General features: G+C 39.8%; 1 pseudogene; it reads right to left on the bottom strand.

The window, feature by feature from the left end:
- Positions 1 to 1,436: 1,436 nt before the first annotated feature.
- Positions 1,437 to 1,800, bottom strand: LOC124526840 (protein transport protein Sec61 subunit gamma-like; annotated as a pseudogene).
- Between the last annotated feature and the right edge of the window lie 5,881 nt (positions 1,801 to 7,681).

Raw genomic sequence — 7,681 nt, 5'->3', positions numbered from 1 at the left:
CTTTCTTTCTTTCTTTCTTTCTTTTATAAATAAAGTTTATTTATTTCTTCTGAGAGAGAAAAAGAGAGAGTGCAGGAGGGACAGAGAGAGAGAGAAAGAGAGAAAATCCCAAGCATGCTCCTTGCTGTCAGCACAGGGCCTGATGTGGGGCTTGAACTCGTGAACTGTGAGATAATGACCTGAGCTGAAATCAAGAATCAGACGCTTACCCAACTGAGCCACCCACGCACCCCAAACATTTTTTATCCTAATAAAGAAAGAAAGAAAGAAACAAAGAAAGAAAGAAAGAAAGAAAGGAAAGAAAGAAAGATGTTTTTCTCTATAGAATTCTCTTGGGGATTTTAATTGCGATTTCTTTGAATTTGTAAATTAATTTGGGGAGATGTGTTAAGGACTGCTTTTATGCAATAAATTCAGTAAATTTTTAGAGGTTTCTTTATGGAGGTATTATATATTTCCTGTTTATTCATAGTGATAATAGTTTTCATTGCTATTGTGTATGGGGTATTTCTTTTTTTCCCAATTCATTATTATTGGTTTATAGTAGAGCTGTTAATTTTTGTATATTGATCTTGTATTCAGCTACCTTGTTGCAGCTTTCTGTCAATTAATTCTCAAGGTTTTTCCTGTTACATATTTATAATACCTACAGAGCTTTTTTCTTTTACTTTACTTACTGAATTGGCTAGGTCCTCTACTATAGTTTTAAACAGTAGCAGTGATAGCAGGCATCCTTGAATTGTACCTGATTTGAATGGGAAAGATTCTAATTTTTGCCACTAAGTATAATTTTTGCTTTGAGTTTTGATGTTTCCTTCTGTTCTAGCTTGCTGATTTTTTTTAATGCATTGGATATTAACTTTTATCACCAACTTTTCTATCATCTATTGAAATGTTTGTGTGTTTTCTTCTTTGATCTGTTAATGTAATTCAGTATATAAGATTAAAAAAAATGTACTCTAACATTGAATTCCTGGAATCAATAATATTTTTTCATTATTTAAATATTCTCCTATGTAAACATTTTTCATATATGTTCATACATGAGATAGATAGGCCTATGTATTTTTTCCTTGTGTATTCTTATTCTGGTTTTGATATCAATATTATGCTAACTTCATAGTGTTAATTAAAAATCTTAAATTAAAAAAAATTTATTTTAGAGAGAAAGAGTATGTGAGTGGGGGAGAAGGGCAGAGGGAGAGAGAGAGAGAGAATCGTAAGCAGGCTCCATACTCAGGGCGGAGCCTGATGTGGGGCTTGATCCCATGACCCTCTGATCACGACCTGAGCCAGAATCAAGAGTTGGATGCTCAATCAACTGAGCCACCCAACAGGTGCCCTTAATTAAAATATTTTAAACCTTTTTCTGTGATCTGGGCTTGTTTATGTAACTTAGAAGTTAAAAAAAAATTTTTTTTAATGTTTATTTTTTATTTTGAAATTATTTTAATTTACAAATACAAAACATCTTGGAAGACACAAAAAGAAAGAAAAACACAAAGCATATAGACAGATTTTTACTCCATGAGCTTCTCAAATCCTCACTTATTCACCAGTCCCCAAGATGAAAAACTCTTCTAAAAAGGTATTCAGCCACCAACAATGATGTTATTAATAGGGATATGGATCAATTTCACAAAAAAAAGCCAATGAATCCCATTATAGCAAATCCTATTGCTGTTGCCATGGCAATCTTCTGGAATTCTTTCCTATCAGGTTTAGTGCACCTTTTGACCAGCTGAATTAGTCCTTCACAAACTGCTGACTCGGCTCAATGAACTGCATTACCTGATCCATGATGCCTGCCCGCCAACCTCTCAGACGCCCTTAATGTTTATTTTTGAGAGTGAGAGAGAGAGAGAGTGGGGGAGGTGTAGAGAGAGAGGAAGATACAGAATCTGAAGCAGGTTCCAGGCTCTGAGCTGTCAGCACAGAGCCTGACACAGAGCTTGAACCTACAAACCATGAGATCATGGCCTAAGCTGAAGTCCAGCGCTTAACCAGCTGAGCCCCCCAGGTGCCCTGTGTAACTTGGAAAATTTAACCTTGAAAGCTTGACAGAACCCACCTACAAAATCAAATGGACCTGATACAATTTCAGGAAGGAGACATTTGATTATCTTTTATATTTCTTTTATGGTTAGTGTTGTACTTAGGTTTATAATTTCCTTTTTTTTTTTTCTTTTACCCAGACATTTTTTGAGTTCACATTCACATTGAGGGGTTGGGAGGAAGTGACTACCAATTGTTTTGTTTTGTGAATTTTAAATTATGTTACAATATGATCTGCATGATGCTTGCGTTTTGAATAATTTCAGGTTTTCTTTGTGGCCTGATACATAGTTTTTATAAATGTGATGTGTGTTTGCTTACAAATTATTGACTGCAAAATTCTCTTTTTGTATCTTTAGTTCAAGTCTGATGGTTATTTTATTCAGATCTGCCATATTATTAATTATGTTATATATATTTGTAGATTTCTTTTTTTTTTAAATTTTTTTTTTCAACGCTTATTCATTTTTGGGACAGAGAGAGACAGAGCATGAACGGGGGAGGGGCAGAGAGAGAGGGAGACACAGAATCGGAAACAGGCTCCAGGCTCCGAGCCATCAGCCCAGAGCCTGACGCGGGGCTCGAACTCCTGGACCGCGAGATCGTGACCTGGCTGAAGTCGGACGCTTAACCGACTGCGCCACCCAGGCGCCCCTATATTTGTAGATTTCTAAGTAAGGTATCTAAAAGGCTTTTGTTGAATTGATTATGTTTTCCTTGTCTCCTTTCCCTGTAATGTCTCGGAACTTACCTGTCCTACTTCATTTCTTCTGGAGGTTATCTTTACGTTGAAAATAATTGATTTAATTTACTTTTTTTAGAGCTACAGCCCACATGGTCCAGAACTATCTTTAGAGCCAGATGCTCTGACCCTGTACACTCTGGATGATTGTGACAGGAATAATTGAATTCCACAAACCTTTATTTTCATTTTTTATTTTTAAAGCTTATTTATTTATTTTGAGAGACAGAGAGACAGTGCAAATGGGGAAAGGGCAGAGAGAGAGGGAGAGACAGAGAATCCCAAGCAGGCTTCTGCCAGCACAGAGCCTGATGCAGGGCTCGAACTCACGAAACTGTGAGATCGACCTGAGCCGAAACCAAGAGTCGAACGCTCAACCGACTGAGCCTTGCAGGTGCCCCTCCACAAACCTTTGGTAAGAACCTGCTGTGTGCTAGGACTTGAGCCAGGCACTGTGGCTATGAAAGATGAGTGAGTTGGTTCTTGCCCTCATGACATTCATAGTCTAGTGAGCAGGCTGACAAGTAAACAAATTATAACATCATGTGACAAGTGATAATAGAGGCACAAACAGAATAATGGGGTGTATGGAGGGTGAATGTCGCAATGATGCTCCCTGTGAGTCATCCCTTCCAGTTTTTTGTAGTCCCTTCCACCTTGAATCTGGGCGGGGTAACCAACCTGTGATTCATTTCTTACCAAGAGAATGCAGCAGAAATGACACCGACTTTCATTTCATATTTTTAATCCCCTTGAAAAATTGGGCTGTATCCTGAATTTCTTGGCTTATTAACTGCTCCTCAGCTGCACCTATTGTGCTCTTTATTTTTATTGTTTTCAAGATCTAACTGGTTCTTTTCCCAATACTTCTTTTAATGTTTCTACCTGTTGGTTCCATTAACTTTGTTTCCTTGGGTGTTAGTTCTGTTTGTTGAGTTTAATACCTCCTTTTCCTGCTGTTAGTCTCATACAAATATTAGAACATTATTGCTTTTGTACTCATCTGCATAGTTGAGATTTCCTGTTGTATGCCCTATTGCCTGTAATGGAGAGACAGTTGAGATGGTGCCGGTAGGATGCGAGTATCCAGTTATCTGATGGTGAGAATCCATGTTACGTCTGAGTTTCCCCAGCTACCCCAGGCACTGTATGGCCTCTTTCCTCCAAGCATCCATCCCTCTGCTTCATTCTGCTTGGCATAAATGGCATGGGATGTACCACCTGGCTGCATTACCTGTTAATGTCACCACGCGTGTGGTCGATTGCCTTTCCCCTCCCCTTTGTGTACCTTTTTTTTTGCCATTTCCAAGCTTGGGCCTCTTTTGGGGCAGCTCCCACCTTCACAGAAGCCCGGTCCCGTTCATGGATTGTGCTGGGGTTTTCTCCTTTGACCTGACTACATCTGCTTTCTGTCTTTGTTCCTGAGATGTTCATCTGTAAGAAAAATGACTTGGGATAAAAATATAACCTGGGATTGAGAGCTGGCATGACAGATAGGAAATTATGATTGTTCATTTCAGCCTAGAATTTAGACCTGTTAAGATCATTTTGAAATTTGAGTGTAATATAAATAAAGACTTGGAATTTAGCTTCAAAAGGGCAATTATACCAGGATAGAATGGAGAAAACCCAGTTTGGTATTAATTTGTGAAAAAAATTATAGGGCGTTTGGTTTATTACAAGCATTAAAAGCTATGATACAAGGCTGTGGATGTGATTACTAAAAAAGCCAATGCAGGACGTCCTAAGATGGTGAAGTAGAAAACCCTGCTTCTGTCCCCCAGCAAAGATCAACAATTTAGGTAGCTCTTCATGAACAAATACAGTTCTAGGAGAGATCAGGATTCCACTCAAACTTCAGCAACACAGTGAAACCAAAAGCCTGAGAAACATGTATGTCAATAAAGCTGGAAAAAAAACATAAACAAAAATGGTAATGCAACTTTAGGTTTTATTTATTTATTTATTTATTTTATTTATTATTTATTTTATTTTATTAAACAAATTTTTGTAAAACATTTACTTATTTTTGAGAGACAGAGAGAGAGAGACAGAGAACAAACAGGGGAGGGGCAGAGAGAGAGGGAGATATGGAATCTGAAGCAAGTGCCAGGTTCTGAGCTGTCAGCACAGAGCCCGATGTGTGGCTTGAACTCACAAGCTGTGAGATCGTGACCTGAGCTGAAGTCGGCCGCTTAACTGACTGAGCCACCCAGGCGCCCCCAAGGTTTTATTTTTAAATGTGAAACATTTTTAAAAGAGATGTTTCACAACATTGATATATAATTTTTTTTACGAAGAAATGTTTGTTTATATCTTCTTCCCTTATTTTATTGGGATGTGATATTAAACTATTTTATGTTGATTTGTGAGGGCTTTATATGTATTGCCTCTTTGAAGTCACATATATTGTGTATGTCTTTCTAGTTGTGATTTCACATTTTGTGTATGATAACTTTTGCTTCTTTTTTTTTAAATTGTTTTTAACGTTTATTTATTTTTGAGACAGAGAGAGACAGAGCATGAATGGGGGAGGGTCAGAGAGAGAGGGAGACACAGAATCTGAAATAAGCTCCAGGCTCTGAGCTGTTAGCACAGAGCCCGACGCGGGGCTCGAACTCACGGACCACGAGATCACGACCTGAGCTGAAGTCGGATCCTTAACCGACTGAGCCACCCAGGTGCCCCAACTTTTGCCTCTTAAATGTTTAAAATTTTGATTAGTTTTTAAATCTGAATATTTTGCATCATGTTTAAAAGTGTCTTCCTCTAAGATTATAAAATATCCTTCTGTATTTTCTTCTAGTGTTTTTGTAGTTTTAGTTTTATATTGAAAGCTTTGATCCACTTGAAATTTATTTTTGGTCATGTGCAATCTGAAGTCCTATCGTTATTCTTCTCTGAATTTTTAACTAACTGCTCCAATGTCATTAGGATTTTTGTGTCGATATTTGTAGTTGAGATTCTTTTGTATGCTACCTTTGTCAGGATTGTGCTAACCTTAAAAAAATGAATGGAGAGGATTTTTATGGAAAATACAAAGGAAAATATACTCTGAAACAGAGTGACATGATATAAATCTCTCACAGTTCTCTGCTTAAAATCAATGGTATTCCCATGCCCTTAGGATAAGCCAGCATTTCCTGGCTAGGCTTCAAGGCCCTTTGTATCTGGCCCCTTTTTCCCTGAAGCCTCTTTGCTTCCTCTCTGCTCTGTCTTGCCCCCTTCCTTCCACCAGGGTAGTAAGCATTGTGAAGGTCAGGATTTTTGTGGTGTTTTGCTTTCTGCTGTACCTCCAGCACTCAGAAAAATGCCTGGCACATTGTAAATGCTGGTAATATTAGTTATAGGAAAAACTTGCAATTCCTGGAAAAAGCCATTGTATCCTCCAAACTTCCATGTGAACTCATCTCTCTTTTGGGTACCTTGTCCCCATACTTCGTGTTTAGATAAACGTGTCCTTTACGACTCAACTTAGATATTACCTACTCTGCAAAAACCATCTCGAGCCTGGGTTAGGTACCCATGGAGCATCAGTATTGTGGTGCTAATCATGCTGTATTTTAATAGGAATTTCCTATGTATGGGGAGGAGGCTGGGAGGGACTCCCTGTCTAAAACTATCAATAGGGTCCATCTGGGGGTTGAAAGTGATGCTAAGTCTCTCACAGTGTGAGGAGAGCTACCAATATTGGGTCTAAAAGCCACTCCAGGGCCTTCTGAGGAAGAGCTGACTCGGAAATGATACCATCAGGCACATCGTTCTAGGTGCCAAATGACTTGAAAGGCTAGAAGGGGTGCATTTTCAGAATCGCAGGTGGTCAGCCTGGCAGGAAATGCTGTGGCTCTTCCCACCCTTTCCCATGTTTGCTCTCTTTTTTCCCTAAGCCAAGTGAAGATGCAACTCGAAGAGACTTGAATTCAGGGACTGCAAGCATCTGCAAGAGTGGGAGTCTGGCATCCCATTCCTCAGATGGAGTACTGCTGAGGCGGTGGATTGGGATCTGGTGGTGGGCCCTGGGCCTACCTGAGCAGGGCAAAGGAGAACTGGAGAGAGATGGTGGTGTGACCTGAAGCAACTTGCTGGTATCCAGGGCAAAAGGAGTGCCTGCTGGGCAGTGGGACTCCAGCCGGAAGCTGCTGTGGGAGCACTGTCAGGGGCAGGAGCTAAAGAGGGGACCTGAAAGAGGTTGACTAGGGCTGGACCTCCCCTCAGGAACCCTGCGGTGCAGACACCTCCCAGGGCTCCTGAAGGATGTGCACCATGTGCTACATGAGACACGGAGCATCAGTTATAGGCGATACTTTTTCTTCAACCTCCCCACCCCAGCACACAGGAGGGAGTAGAGCAAAGGTATTCCAGACTTCTACTCTACTCTTCCACTCGTGAGGTAGCCTGACCTGGGGGAGAAGAGGGAACATTTATGTCAGAGTTTAAACATGGAATTTTAATAGCTAAAAGTGACCAGAAAGCTACAAGATCTGCCTGAGATGTGAGGGGAAAGAGTGATATAACACAACCGGGGAGAGTATTTGGAAACAAAGAAAACCATTTTATCTTTGTACTCTACTTGGTTCACAGGATTCAGTGAACTGGTTATACTTGTTCTCACGCTTGTCCCTATCTTGCTTTGGTTCGTAAGCTCCTCGCAGGTGAGACTTTGTAGCCCGGTACCTGTTACATAGTAGGCATTTCATAAATATTTGTTGAATGAATGAATAAATAAATGAGTGCATGAGTGAATATAGCAAGGTGGCTAAGGGAAGTGAGTCATCCCAGATAAAGAATTATTTTACATACTGACGTACTAAAACTTATTGAGGGATAAATTGGTCTGGGTTCAGTAAAGGGAAAGAAACCATACAGCAATTTGAGCAGGGGAAG

This window comes from Lynx rufus, unplaced genomic scaffold (assembly GCF_022079265.1).
Source record: "Lynx rufus isolate CCGP_SWC_20201006 ecotype Redwood Valley unplaced genomic scaffold, mLynRuf1.p SCAF_5, whole genome shotgun sequence".
NCBI lineage: Eukaryota > Metazoa > Chordata > Mammalia > Carnivora > Felidae > Lynx > Lynx rufus.
Note: the sequence above shows the minus strand (reverse complement) of the source record. Positions and strands in the feature narration are given on the sequence as shown.